The sequence below is a fragment of the Sapajus apella genome, unplaced genomic scaffold (genome assembly GCF_009761245.1).
Source record: "Sapajus apella isolate SASKATOON/1434 unplaced genomic scaffold, GSC_monkey_1.0 scaffold5, whole genome shotgun sequence".
In the NCBI taxonomy this organism is placed as follows: Eukaryota; Metazoa; Chordata; class Mammalia; order Primates; family Cebidae; genus Sapajus; species Sapajus apella.
In genome coordinates, this window is record NW_022436945.1 from 13,316,199 (window position 1) to 13,332,735 (window position 16,537).

Genomic DNA, 16,537 nt, shown 5'->3' on the forward strand with positions numbered 1-16,537 from the left:
TGGATGGGTACTTTCTGTGTGGAGCATGCACTTCAGCCTGGGTCACTTCCCTTCAGTTCCCTCACCATCCCTACTCACATGTGAAGCAGGCTTCCTACCCCAGAACTACCCAATGCTATGGCTATTCATTTGTGTCTGACCTAAGCAAGATCTTTCCTTTTTTACTTCTTGAAATTCCAGTGGTCTAACTGGAGAGCTGTTTGAAGAGTATATACAGAAAAATGTTAAAACTGGAGTCCCTTAGGAAAATGTAATGTGCATGTGCCACCGTGCAATCCAACTTTTATGAAGGTTTTTAAAAATCCTATATCATCTGATTTGGGGCCAATCAAACAAGTAAACCAAAATGGTTAATGGGAGGTAGAAGGTTTTTCCCTCTTTGAGCAATATTGGTTATGTTTTGTCTATGACTCTTGCGATTTTTAATGTAATTCTCCTGGGGAGAAAGCAGGGTGCTTTGTGGTGCAACAATGCCTAAGCAGGGACCAATGTCGTGTGGCCTTTAATTCTCAGTTTGTCACTAGGAGCTGTCTGACCTTTGTCGTCTCACCTGTCTGGCCATGAGCTTCTACAGCTGTGAAATAAGCTTTGAGTTTCCTTTCATTTCTAAGAATCTGTTGTCTCTGCTACTGATTGTGTTTTTTGTTTTATGATTAAGCTCTGGGAAAGTTATGAAAATTCCCATACAAGTAAATAGACAATCATAATAATGACAAAAACAAAAATTAGAATCCACAACTTCATTTTTCCCCCTAGCAAGTCTGTAGTTATTCCCGTATTGTCTACAGGTATCTGATTTTATGGGAGTGCCATATTTAAACATTCATTATCAACTCATGCAATCAGACTTAAGTGCACCTAAGTACACCATCTGTCTTTTTCTTTCTCATATATTCCTCTGTAGTCACACATGGATATCTGCTATTCTAGTAGTGTCTGGAGCCTATTTAGCTGCACCAGTTACAGTGTAATCAGCAGAGAAGGCATTCCCTTCCAACCCCTGATTTTCAGAATTTAACAGCACCAACGCTTATAATGGCTCTCTCCTTAAATGTGATACATTCACGCTTTTCTACACAGGTGTATTTTTTTTTTCCAATGCTCCAGATGCAAAGTCATTCTTTAAAGGAAGAGTTCAAAGCTTGGACTTCTTTTTAAAAAGCCAAAGCATGATAGAAAATGTTTTACAAATGCAAGGGGTTTCTGGTAAACCTGCACAGTCATGCAAACCATTTCAAGGCTGGTAGCAGCTAGGCAAGCAGAGAATGGTTGGAAGGCTACTGGCTGTTTCATCATATAGTCCTTGGGGAAAAAACCTGGGCCTTCGACAGGTTCTAAGGCAGTGTTATTTAAACAGTGTGCCTAATTTTCATCAAAAGAGGCATCAGTTCATTCTCTGCAAAACAAACCATAAAACACCTTTTCTTTAGAACCCAAATGATTGGAGTGCCCATGCTCAGTGGTAGGTCTTGCATTTTGGTGGCCTAAAGCAGAGAAATGAATAGGATTTGGGACTAGATTTGAGGCCTCGTAAAAACCAAATTAAGATCCCAATCATGTATTCTGAGAAAATCAACCATGTGTCATTGAAATACAATTCCACAAATAATGTTGATTCTTGGCCCTCAGCTTTCTTACTATGTGTGGCCTCTTGGGACAGAAATGTTTCTGATGAAACAGAGCAATTGGGCTTTGAAATTTGTCAGCTTTCATTTTAAGTCCCACCCCTGCCAGTAATTATTTATCTGATTTTGATTAGTTTGTTTAACCCTGTTAGTCCTGGTGGCCTCGTGCTTTTTCACTACGGAATGTGAATAAAGAAATGTGGAGAGAATATGTCCTAAAGCAATTGGAATAAGAGCTGAACAATAAAGAGGCCGCGGTGGCTGAGATTAGTCATAACCCACATGGAACGCACTGCGATGCTTTTTGGTACCGAAATACTGGTGTTTTCCTTTCTATGATACCGCTACCTCATGCACACACAAAAATCTGAAATCCGAACCATTTAAAACTTTAGAAGCATACAAAGAAGTTAAAGGAACAAAGTAGTACTCTGCTAACCATATTCCTCCCTTGTTAATAATCCTTCCCAGGTACTTCGTTGATGTTTTCAATTCTTTCCGAGATAGGCCTGTTTTCATGTGCTTATGAATCATTTGCATACACACTAGTACAAATTTGGGTTTCTAGTTACTTCTGGAGGCCCTGATAGGGATGGCTTAGAGTAATAGAGCAGGTGCCTGAAGGGAAATAGTAAGATAGTGAGGAAAGGGGATTGGGAGAGAAGAGGACAGAGTAAAGCGGGGCTACTCTCCTAGACCCAATTTCTAACTCTTTTTCTCTAAGCATCTCCCTTCCCCCAGTGCTGGATTCTCTCTTTCTTCCTACTCTTTTATCCCATGAATCAGATCCATTATTCTTAGATTCTCATCACTGCCACTCCTCCCGCACTATGAATACTATCACATATCTTATCAAGGGCCATATTTCCCAATAACCTTCCCTGTTGATACCTTAGCCAAAAGGTCAGAATAGCCTCAGTCCTCTCTGTGATGGAACAAAGTCTAAAGACAAAATGTAGAACTGTGTTGCTCAGTACAGTAGCCACCAATTATATGTAGGTAGATCTTGAACACTTGAAATGTGGCTAGTCCAAATTGAGACCTGCCATAAGCATAAAGTACATACTAGATTCCAAAGACAGCACAAATAAAATAATTAAAGAGTTCAATGTGCTTATATTGATTACCTGTTAAACTGTTTTGGAACTGAATTAAATAAAATATAATGTTAATACTAATTTTACATGTTCTCTTTTTTAAAAAAAATGTGGCTACCAGAAAATTTAAAAATTATATGTATTTATGTTGAGCATCCCTGCTATAGAAGTTGATAGCAATCATATTTCACTTTTTATTAAAATACCATAACAGAGGCCAGGCACCGTGGCTCACGCCTGTAATCTCAGCACTTTGGGAGGCCGAGGCGGGTGGATCATGAGGTTAAGAGATTGAGACCATCCTGGCCAACACAGTGAAACCTCGTCTCTACTAAAAATACAAAAAAATTAGCCCGGCATGGTGGCACACGCTTGTGGTCCCAGCTACTCGGGAGGCTGAGATGGAAGAATCATTGGAACCCAGGAGGCGGAGGTTGCAGTGAGCCGAGATAGCACCACTGCACTCCAGCCTGGTGACAGGGCAAGACTCCATCTCAAAACAAAACAAAACAAAAACACTATAGTCAATACTAATGTTAATACAGCCATTTTGAAGTTACATAAAATAAACAGCAAAATGCTTGTAGGGTTATTTTGCTTTATAGCAATCTCTGTGATGTATTATATGCAAATCAAAACTAGGAGAAATGAATCAACAGAAACACTGAAGAAAGAATAATACACAGAACAAGGTGAGGATCAAGAACCCAAGCTGTATAAAGAACAGAACAGGAACAAGCTGGTAAGAAGGTCATGGCTAATAACACTGACTCATGGACAAAGGGCACGGGTCCTTGGCTGCAGCTCTTGAGGGTCTCACCTTGGATCTGAAGCCATCTGCCATGTTTCAGTTTCTATTCTTTTTGAGGTTATGCATGTGTAGCTTCAGAGGCAAACCTTTCTTTATTAACCAACTTCAACATGTAAAGCACCTTTCTCCTCCTAGGGCTGTAATAGTGAACAAGCCAAGCAGGGCTCTGCCTTAACGTAGCTTGCACTTTTGGAGAAAGAAAGTATCCTTTTAGAAATAATTCATATTTAATAACAACTAAACTAAGTATTAACTAAGCCAGAAAAAATGGCATAGTGAGATCTCTAAAGGCAATGAAACAGGTGGATGCCACAAAGAGTCTTTGTTAGGAGATGGCTACTCATTCGGAAAGTGACAGTTGAACTGGGACACGGAAGATGAGAGAGAGCCAGTCATGCAAAGGGCCAGGATTAGGGAGGGAAAGGGGAGACCATTCCAGGCAGGAGGTAACAGCAGGTGCAACATCCCTGAGGCAGAAACATTTTTAGCTTGTTGCAGAAACAGTAAAATTGGACTGGAGAGAAGGAGAGTGGTGTGAGACAACATTAGAGTCAGACAACGAACCAGGTCATAGAGGGTCTTGTATGCAATTTGGATTTTCTTCTAAATGCACTGGAAGACTTTTGAAGAGTTTTAAGCTGGAATTGCATGACCAATTAGGAGGCTACAGCAGTGTTTCAAGTAAGATGTGATAGAAGCTTGGATTTAAATAATCCCCAATTCATTCTAATCACATAGGGTTGTGCTATTTTATTAAATTTACTAAGAAATAATAATGTTCAGCTAGCTTTTAAAATGTTCAATTCCACTATTTTTTTAAGAGACACAGTCACGCCATCACCGAGGCTGGTATGCAGTGGTATGATTTTTTTCACTGCAGCATCAAACTCTTGGGCTCATGTGATCCTTCCATCTTAGCCTCCTGGGTACCTGAAACTAAGGGCACATTCCACCACACCCAACTAATTTTTTTATTTTTATTTTTTGTAGAGACAGGGTCTCACTATGTTGTCCAGTTGGGCAATTCTATTTTTATTGATTACAAATTTATATACATTCTTTGAAACAAATTTTGAAAATATAAATAGGCACCAAGAAAATAAAAATAAATTTATATTTCCACCATGTAAACACAGTTGACGTCATAGAGTGCACTGTTCCATAATTTATAATTTCTAAGTATTTGTGTGTATACAGAAATAGAATCAGATGTTATATACTTTTCAGAAAACTGGTTTTTTTACTCACACTGAGCACATATTTCTATATCATTAACTATGCTCCTACAGCATCACAGGTTACAGGGCAATTCAAATGTATGGATATTTTAGAACTGACCTGATATACTATAGCTAGGAATTTAATTTGCTTCCAATTTATTACTATTATGTATTTTAACAATATAATATATCAAGATGATTACCATCCTCCTATAAATAAGTATTTGTGTTCACCTTTAATTATTTATACAGGGTGAATTTGAAATCAGGTAATGCTATCATAATTTCAAACTATTTTCACATTTTTAATGCTTTTGATATGAATACTATGTTTTTTCCGACCAGCTAAACTAAGTTACATTTATACCACTAATATATGAGGATACAAATTTCCTAGAACTTTTGAGCACAATGAGTATTATAATTTAAAAATGATTTCCCTGTTTAGTAGGTAATTTACAACACATCTCCCTACTATTTTGCTTAAACTATACGTTTTAAATTTGCATTTATTTCTGTCTAGTCAGGTTGAATTTTTTTTCATGTGCTTATTGACCATTGGCTTTTATTTTCTTACAACTGCCTATTCATATACATTCTGCTATGGAAGTGCCTTCTCAGCCTGGTCTTAAACTAAGTAAAAGGATAAAGAAATGGTTATCAAGGTGTTACTTCTGAATCATGAAGTAGAATCAGGAAAAAGCATTCTATTAGTTAATGATATAGCTACCACAAGTCCCGAAAAAAATGAGAGCACCAGAAACTGACAAGATTCCAGGAGACCAACCTACAAAAACATTGTTCAACACAAATTGTTCTTCTGCTTAATAATGTTTGCTGAGAATAGTCTCAGAAATTCCTAAGGATTCCAAAATACTGTGTATGTCATAGTTCACGTGCTCTTATGTATAGGAGACTCCAGCTGGAACATTATCTACTCAACTTGTTCAAGGTTCTGGCCTCCCTAACACACAGCTCAGAGAGAGAAAGAGCTATATCCTACCAGTTGCAAAACCTAATGTGCTCTGTTAAAAGTTAGTAGTTTGAAATTAATCATTTGTTTAACTAACAAATGGCCCCAAGACACTTTGCAGAAGTTTTCTTATGGGCCAGAATTCTGAAATATATCTCAATTCTTGACAATTTCTCACATAAAACAAATTATTATATCAAAGATGTCAAATGCTAGTACTTTAGGCTCCAAATACAGGAGGCTTACTTTAACTGAGAGCTTTATAATTGATCTCAGACCAGAGTTAGCAGGGCTCAGTAGAAGGTTAGGTAATTAATTGTCAAGAGACCTGGGTTCATATGCTGGCTTCATGTTATTACTGACTTGTCTCTCTGGGTAAGCCACTTAAATAAAGTTATACTTTATTTTTCTGTAAATGATATTTATTCTAATCAAGTTACAAAAGATCAACCAAGTTACAAAATGTGAACTTACTAAACGAACTCAAAAGTTGTATATAAACAGAAGATGTTATCAGAACTGGAGTTACCAACTCAAACACCTATAAGGGCCATACTAGCTTCTCAATGCATGAAGTGGATCAACCAGGGCTGTGGATAAATGTAGTGTTTGTTCCAGTTTGACAGGATTGTTGCCATTGTGGCAATAAGATCCCAGTGTTGTCTGACATTTTAATTTTTTCAAAAGAAAAACTATAAATCCTGACTTTCATGCTTCATTCATTTTCTACTTTCAAAATGTTGATAGCCAATTAAAATATAACTCAAAGTAATTTTGTTGGCCAAATAAGTCGTAAGTATGGATTAAAGTTGGACCATGACTAGCCAGTCTGTAAACTCTTCTTTTGTCTTTGATTTGCATGGTTAGTAACACCCTCAAACCTCCATGGTAGCATCTTTAGTTAAGAGTATTTATTGTAATGAGTGCATCAAATATAGTCCAATCTTGTAGTAACCAATTATTTGTAATTATTTCCATGATGAGGGTTTTTCCCTTCAGGTGGCCAATTACTTCCTATCAAATTATCACTGAAAACCATTATTTTCATTTCCATTTGTAGACATCTCAAGACTTTATTTTCCATTTGGTACAAGTAAATGAAAAGGAAATTATAACAGCCAATGCAATTATGACTGTGATCTTATCTGTCTGGATTGATTAGAAGTCCTTATTCTAATCACCCAAACTCTTTATTAACGTTAAGTTTATTAAAACTTAGGTTCAGATTTATATTTTTATTAAGGATTTCATTTTTGTTATCTTTTTTCTTTTATAAGATGGTAGAGAATAAAAGATGGGGACAGCAAAGGAAAACCTAGTTACCAGAGAGACCTGGTCTCCCTGCAACTTGCCTTCACAACATTGATCTCTCTTAAAACCCTTTTGCCATTTATCAAAATTTTATCTCTGGTGAATTACAGTGAATTACAGTGGAGGGTTGATATTTCATACTAATGACTAGGGTACCTGGTGCAGATTGAATTCTGAGAACTGGCAAGTGCACAACAAAGAAAAAAAAAACAATAAATTGAGATCGCTGCATTAAAAAAATCCTTTGTTCATTTATTTTCTTCAGTATAAGCAAGTTTTAATTAATTTGGTTAATGTATCATTGATACTAGTACAAATTATACCCCTAAATCTCTCCAACATTAAATATTAGTTTAAAAATTAGATGTACTTTATGCGGCAGTGAATTGAAATAAAACACTTTCAGCACAGCAAGGTAAGATTTAGATCAGTAGTAAATTTACTACATTTCCACTTAACATAATATTCTTCCCTTTTCAGCCTTGGAATCCATAGCTGGTATTAAATAGGCTTTCTGATTCTCACACAAGAAAATTGACTAGTACGCTAAGGAAGAGTTATCCACTGTTGAACAGTCAATCTGCTTAAAGGGTTGGTAACTGGATGTTCACAAAGAATTATCATAGTTGCTGTGTATCCAGGTATCCAGGTATTTCCACAGACATCTCTGAATGAAGACCAACCACCCCCATCCAATACTTCTCACCTTCTACCCACAGCCTATATCCCACCCTCCTTTTTTTTGGAGAATAAAAGAAGAAAAACTGGGTATAATATAGTGAGAATACAATTATCTTTTTTTTTTTTTAACTGTTAAGCACTGGAAATCTCCTTATAAGTCCCATGAGCAAAGATTGGTTTCATGCTGTTTTTAATGTACTTCTTTAGATTTTGGAAGATGGCTCACATTCCTTCTTACATTTCTTCATTTATTCTTTTAGTGAACACGCTCTATTACAGTATCAACCAAGGTTTACATTTGTTTTCTGCTCACATTGTGCCCACACAACTTAGCAGAGTTTATTGGCAAATAGAATCATTCAGTAAACACACCTTCAGTGACTATATGCTTATGCCATGCCATGTGGATTCCAGGTAGTAAGGTTACAAGACTGTGGGACTTTCCTTTAGGGACCTTGTAGACTTGAAGGTAAAGAAAAATTAGCAAATCAATGTTTCTGTGATAAAAGGTAAACTCAGATTGCTATGAAAGCACAGAGTAGGGGGAACTAGCCCAAGGTGGTGAGGTCATGAAAGGCCTCCAGAGAGAAATGTTTGTGCTGAACCTTGAAAAATCATAAACAGTTATCCAGGTAGAGAAGTTTGGAAGTGTTTAGGGAGCTTCACATAGTTCATTGTGAGGTAGGGCCAAAAAGGGAACTAGAAGGCAGCTAGGAAGCAGTTCAAATGGAGTTTGTATGCCATGTGAGCAGCTTAAATTTCATTTTGTTGTCATCAGGAGTAGTAGCAAACATGCACCAGAAGGGACAGAACCAGCGGCAAGGAACTCAATTAGATTTGCAGGACTCCAGCTGTGATTTGACAAAGGTCTCATGTGATCTGTGGTTGTCACTCTATGTATATTTCCTTCCCTAGTAATCAACAGGATTTCTAGAAAACAACCCTTCCACCCACTTACAGTTTGCAGATTGGGTGAGATGATTTCATCCTCAGCTTCAAGGGTGATTCTTAATTAGCTTAAGTCAATCAGCAAAGTCCACAGCAAAGCCATAGTAATTGGATTGAGAATAAACATGAGACTCAAGTGGTACAAAGGAAGCTGGAGAGCATCTGAGCTGGGCTTTTGGGAGAGAATCTCCTTCGCTCTCTGGGAGAACTACTGAGATGGGAATTCTTTCTTCCTGAAGGAGGAAACATGTAGGTTGGATGCTGCTGGCCACCCTCTTGTGAACAAGAAGAAAATCAGTCAACACTACACAGAACAAATATAGAAAAATGAATGTAGCAAACCTTACATTAAGCTTATGCTAACTTGGGACCTTCATGCTATGCAGAATTATGTTTTTTGTTTGTTTGTCATTCGTGTAATTCAATGTTGTTGTCGTTTCTGTAATTTGTGTACTTTTGATCCCGGAAGTACCTTAGTTGCTAAAAGCCTGGCTGTTGTCAGTGATGATCAGAATTAAGGCAGGATTAGATGACCTCTTCCAATCTTTTTCTTCTGTGCTTCTCTTTTACCCTTAGTTTATCAAGAAGATAGTTGCAAACAGCAAGCTGATGACTGACAAAAAATGGCAAGAACATCACAAGAGTCAAATTACTCCTCCTCAGTCCCATGACAGCTCTTCTCCCTTCCTCTCTGTTGCTTGCCTGCCTTTGGCTGCCAAGAATTTGCTGTTTGCTTCTCACTTCCCTCATCCAATCCACACTGAGAAGATAATGTGCCCAACTAGCTCCAGAACAGAAAGCTGAATGTCGGCACATATTTTGCCTTGAATGAAAATAACCTACCGGTGCAGAATGGCCTCTGCTATCCAGGCCTGAGACTGTATTGGGTTCGGTGGTTAATTCTTCAGCCTTATAGCCCTGGGATTTTAGCTAATGGCTTTAGGGTTTTGGACAAGCCCCATGCCCATGGCTTTAAAGTCACCACTGTGGATGAGAGCTTGTCATGTTGTATAATATTACAGTTATTCCAAAGCAGCTTTCCGGCTAAGTGACAGCATTTGACATGTCTCTAATATTGACAGTAGTGGTGACTTTCAAGTGTTCTATTTCTGTCAGGTAGAAGGGGAGTAGAGATTTTTAAATAAAATAAACATGTGCAAAGAAAACTTCTGGTTAATAAAAATGTCAAAGCAGTCTGAATACCTGCTCTGCTATTTTCTTGCCATGGACTCTGAGGCAAGTTTAAAAGATTCAGTATCTCCATCTGTAAAATGGAAATAATGATGGTACCTACTTTGAAAGGCCATAGTTACATTATCCAATGCATCCAAGGTAACTTACGTGATGCCAGGCTCATGACCATCACAGACATTTAAAAATGGTACATATATTAATTGTTATTCCTGTTATGCCAATAAACTTTTTAAAGTAAATAGCTTCAACAAAGCACTTAACTCCAGGAATTCTTAGGAAACTTTGTTTCCACCATAAGGCTTAAATGACTGAATGATTGGTAGCCACACTCAACATGTGACCTATGAGATGGCCACGAAATTATGACCTGGGCTGGTGTCAAAATCTGAGTGAAGTCCAACAGTCTGACTTACTTTTCCTTGAGTCCTGAAAGAATCAGAAAGAATTTACAGAGAGGAGTAATAGTATAGAGCCAAGGAATGAGCAGGCACTGAAGTTATGAGGAATGAGAATATAAACAAAGTGGGAAAGTTCAGAAAGATTTATAGAGAAAAAGCATAAACAAGTTTATGGTGAGAGAAGCAGACAGACCCAGAGAGAAGCGGACATATTTAGAGCGGCTGAGTTAACGTGAATGCCAAAGCATAAGATTAAAGCCACCCACCTTTCTGTTGAAGTCTTTGCTACTTCCAGTAGATCATCTAGAGGCAGGATGGTCCAGGAGGAGTCTGTATGGTGGAACCGTGAATGATACAGCTTGGGAATAAGAGTAGCTGGGCTCGATTTTTTTGCTCTGTCACTTACTAGCTGTGGGACTAAGGAAAGTTTCTCAGTCTTTCCATTGCTATAAAATGGGGAAAACCATGAAACCTACTACTGGAGCCATTATGAAGTTTAAACAAGTTAATATATGTGGCTTAGTATCATAATGGAATATAGTAATTTTTCAATAAATAGTTATTAGCCATTATTGGCTGCCATCAACAATACAACAATAGCTGTAAAACTGACATACACATTAGGCCCTCAGCTCCAACGGGAGTTATTCCTGTTTCCCTTATGTCCAAATGCGTCTTATAATTAATATTATTGTTAATCAAAAATTTTTAAGTAAATACACATTTTTTTATTATTATTTTTATTTAAAGAAGACCATGAAATAAGAGACAAAAAAAACATTAGGCTGGGTGCAGTGGCTCATGCCTGTAATCCCAGTGCTTTGGGAGGCTGAGGTGGGAAGATCACTTGAGGTCAGAAGCTCAAAACATGACTGGGCAGTATAGTGAGCTGTTTCTACAAAAATTGAAAAAATAGCCACATATGGTGACACATGCCTGTGATCTCAGCTTCTCTGGGGGCTGAGGTGAAAGGCTCACTGGAGCCCTGGAGTTTGAGGCCGCAGTGAGCTAGGATTGCTCTACTGCACTCCGGCCTGGGCAACAGAGCAAGATCCTGTCTCAATAAAAATAAAGAGATAAAGAAAAAAAGGGGAGATTAAATGTTAAAATAGCAATACATTACATACAATAATATTTACCTTTACATTTTTGGTTTTGTCCCAATTATTTTTTTAAATTTTTTAAAAATTCTTTATTTATGTGTCATGTTTTATCACCCTCCTGAATAGTTAAAACTACAGATGCACACTACCACCCAGCATTTTTTTTTAGAGGTGGAACCTTGCTTTGTTGTCCATGCTGTTCCCAAGTATTTTTTTGTGCAATTCATTAATTCATTTGTATATTTATTCACTTTACAAATATGAATTGAATTCACAGTATGCTAAAATGCAATTTATAAAACAAAAGTAGTCCCTGTACTTGTCAAGTTTTAAGGTCTTGTGGCAGTAAACAAATGATGAGAAAGGATTTGAAAGCTGACATTGAAAGATAAAAAAAATCTGCTTATTCCCTTACCTCATTTAGATACATACTCAAAAGTGAGTTCTTGTCTAACCAACCATATTATCTAGGATAAGCTAAGGTAACATGGTGGTAACAAATTAACACCCAATTACTGTCTTAACACAACAAATATTTATTTCTTGCTGAGACTGTATTACGTGCCTAAAGTGGGTTTGTCAGGAGGACTGTTTTCCACACAATCACTGAGAGAGTCAGGTTGATGAAGGCTTTGGCATCTTTTCCGGAGCTATTAGAGCACATGACCAGCCTTCTTGTTACAGTGACAGAGCAGCCATGGAGGATGCATAGGCACTCTGCAGTGCCCTAAATGGAACTGACCACATCGCTTTGACTATCAACCCTTTGGCCAAACCTGGTAATGTGGCCCCATCTCACTGCAAGAGGCTGGGAATTCGTCTAGGGTACCAGGGCGCATAGGGCACATGTAATCTGTACCTGACTATCTCAATTAAACTAGATCTCCAACCCCAACCCTTTCTATCCCTGCCCCTGATTTTTTTTTTTTGTTTTCCCATTTTACATGTTAATTTGAGATTGTCTCTCCTAAATAGAATGTAAGCTGTAAGCAGGGAAGCATTCTTATTTATTTTATACTTTGATACATCCCTGGCACCTAAAACAATGCTTGGCACAGGGATGGTACTCAATAAATATCTGCTATATAAACAAATAAATAAAAGTTTGTAGTGGCAACATAAGTGTTAAAGAGCATGAAAAAGAACCCTGGGACAGGAAGGAAATTGTTTTGTTCAAGCAAGACACAAAAAAACAAAAACAAAAACAAAACAGCCTGGCTACAACAGAATGGTAAAAAAAAAAAATGTGGCCCAATATTAATATGCATTTTCTCTAAGGCTTACAAGAAACTTCAAAGTAAGAATTGTGATATTCCTGGGTTATAAAAAACTAAACCTTGAAAAAGTTAGCTAACATTCCCAAGGACAGACAGCTAACAAACTGAAGAATCAAAATTCATCCTTAGGTTATGTAATTTTTACTCTCCCAGAAAAGGGGTATTTGTCTGGCTGATTCAAACTAACCTATAGCTTCCAGGAAACGAGATCAATAAAGTCATTGTTATGTGACCAAGTAAGAATAATATCTACAATGTCAGCTACATACCTATCAGTTTAGGTACCTCCTTTTAGTAATGCCTGATTGGGTCCACATGATAAAATTATGTTCAGTTACTAAGTCCTGATAACTCCAACATGTACTCCATGATACACTAAGGAGAGATAAAAGCTTAATATTGAAACTCAGGGGCTTGATTTCAAATTAGTCGTTTGGACCCAGTAAGATGAACTACTTGATTATAAAAAATTACAGAAAACTGAAAATCACCCACAATTACCATAAATACTAAGAAGAGAAATAAAAAAGCTACAAAACCAATGAGGGGAAATTTCATCTTCAGGTCATTCATTACTCACAAGAAAACACTGATAACCCTTTGTAAACGTTCCAGAAACTATAATCCAGAAGCAAAACTTCAATTTTGGTACTAGAGACCACAGTTGCTTTGGTCTTTGACATTTTGGTCTATCTCATACATAAAACACGTTTCAATGTTTGAGGGATTTCCTCTGATATAAGCTTTGAAGACGGGCAACTTAACTCCATGAGAAATATCAAAAAAGCAAAAATCAAAATTTACTTTTCCAAAGCCCTTTTCGTGCACATGTGGCCTACTCCCCCCCAATAGGATGCATCTGCTAGGGACTTCTACCAGGTAGCAGCTGGAACACTAGAGAGTCTACTCAAGTTGGGGCTCTGTGTTGGAATCAACACCCAGTTAGGCCAGAGGCAAAAGCAGAATGATGATGGCATCCAGTGTTCAATGTCAATGACAGCAATATCCTTATCAAGGTCTCATAGTGAAATTTTCTGATGCTATCTTGACTGCTTTCTGAGTTTCATTGGCAGTATTTTTTAATTAAATTATTTATATGCTTCAATCTAACAGAGTCATTTTCATGGTTTACATCTAAGAAACCCAAGTATTACAACATTCAGATATTAAATGATCAAGTATGACTCCAGCAAGGAGGTTACACAGTAAAATATATGAAAGATGACAGATAATAAAGAGGGAGCAAGGTAGGTCGGCAGGTAGATAGATGGATAGATAGATAGATGATAGATTAAAAATAATCACTAACATTTATTACATAATTACTATGGGCCAGGAACTTTCCTAATCACTTCAAATATGCTGCTCCAATTTCATCCTTATATTTATGTTGAGTACCTTTATTTTCCTGTTTTTCAGATAAGCAAACTGAGGTTAAGTGAGGATAAGCAAACTGTTCAAGATCACAGAGCCAGCATGGTAGATTATCGTTCCTCAAATATTCACCTCTTTTTCTCCAACCCCCTCCCTTCCCTTGAAAGATTGTCCTTCCCTGTCCTACTGATGTTGAACTTGGTCATGATACTTGATTTGGTCTCATAGAGACTTGAGTGTATGTCCCCTTATTTTAGGACCTGGTTGTGTGACTTGCCTTAGTAAATAGAGAGTTAGGGTAGGTGACACAAGCAAAGGGTGAAGAAGCTTGCATGTGGTTGGACTTTCACTGTTGCACTTCTATTTTCACTACTACACGAACATGACCCAAGTAGCCTTCCAGTCTCAGAAGGATGAAAGGCAAATGGAGTACATCCGAACTGAACCAATGGCCTGATGTCAAGTCCAGATGATCACAGCCTTGATCAGCTAAACCTTAGCTGTCTCACACATATCTGTGTAGGCAAAAGATTCGTTTTTTTTTTTTGCATGCCTCTGAGTTTGGTAGTGATTTGTTACTCAGTATTGTTATGGCAATAGCTAACTGATGCAATTAGTAAGCCATGCAACAAGGATGCAAACCTAGACAATTTGACTCTTCAAACTTCTTCCTAATTACTTTGCTGTATTACATTCCCTGCTAGGTCTGAGAGTTTACATCAAACAAACACAAAGTACTAGTGCACCCCAATCTCTGACACCTCTGCAGGCATAAGGAAATTTATCTGCTATAATTGTCTATAATGGCTTCTCCAGCTTTCTCTAACCACAGCCGTAGTTCAGTACGTTAGCCTTGCTCTGTATGGTTTGCCTCTGTTCCTCTTTGTCTCACACTGGCCTCCAGAAGGTAGTATTTTCTAGTGTCAGTGCTGATGTACATAGTACAAAGATTCTCAAACTCTTGGACAGCAATATCTTGAAGTTTTGTCTTTAACTCATGAAGCCCAGCAACAAAATCTTAATATACTTCCTTGTTTCTTCTGTTTCTGTCCTAAATTCCTATTTCACAAAGCTAAGAGAAATAAGAAGTACATGGGGCGAGAGTATTTTGTAAATAACTTGTGGTAGCTCCTAAATATTGTTGGTGCCTACTTATTCTTCTAGTGATTGAGAATTTTTTTCCCCTCTGGTTTCAAAAGCACACCTGTGCCAAACACTCTCTAAAAATGTTTTTTCCCATTGCTCCAAAACACTTCTTATCATAACTGTTTCTTGTCTGTTCCTCAGATGTTATTACATGGCCAAAGCACTGCCTTCTCTTAACTGGTCTTAGGTACATCTCTGTTATGTCCAGGCGACCACTGCCCAAAGATTTGCACCAGCACATATACCTCACATCTCCTTACATTCTACTGAAGTTTTGTAACCAAGGACCAGATGATTAGGTGAAGGCAGCTGGCCTTGTCTGGTAGTTGTCTGGAGTGAGAGATGCAAGACACAGTTGATGATGTTTGAACATCAATGCTGATAGCCACCATCCATTTAAAATCCTGTCATTCATCTATTTGTAGAAGAAAGGAAAACAATCTATAACGGTTTGCCTCATATAAGAAGGAGCTTGAAAGTATGATATTAGTTATCCCTAAAGAAGAAAGGAGTTTTGAATTCCTGAGAGTGACACATGGTATGGTAAGAACTGGATCCTTCATGCTTCTACCCTTCAGGTAATGCACATGAGTTATTGCCCGGAAGGATATGATGTGCTGAGTCAGATGAGGTACAAGTGGATCCTGCTCCTTTCAGCTAAAGAGGAACCAACTGGAACTGAGTATTTCCTGTTCTTACCCCTTACAGAAAGTCCTTGCTCAGAGAGCTTTCTGATCTGTGTCTTGACAGCCTGACTTTACCCTATAGCTCCTAAGGGTATAAGAGCTAGGAAACAGCAAACCAGATAGAATCACTCATGTGGATCAGTGACATTGAACATAGTCTGGTCCTAGACAGAAGAGAAAACTGCCCAAAAGAATCCTGATCTAACTCAGGGTTTATAAAGTACAGAGAAGTTGACGACCTTGGGTCCAGGAAACAAAGTTAAAAAGCACCCAGTGGTGGGAGCTCCATCTCCTGCTATGGGTAAAAACTTCATAGAGACAGTCATTTGTGCAAGTAAATGCCTTTTACAGAGCCACACATAAGGTTCTAGATTTCTTGTACTACAGAAATTATTTTAAAGATGAGGCAGGGTCTTTGAAAACACCTAGTAAGAAGGAAAGTGGTGAATATACCAGATAGTGTTACTGTGAAAGTAATCTGAGACTCAGAGATGCATAAAGTGTTTAAAAACTGTATTCTCCTCCCATGTAGAAAAAACGGATTGAAGAGTCTCTTTACTCTTTCTATCCTCAAATCCCTAGAGACATCATATATAAGATTCTATTAACCTCAGAGAATACCAAAATCAAATGATTGGGGGAAGACAAGGGAACTTGTCTGCTTGTCATCTGCAGTGAAAGAAGTGATCAATG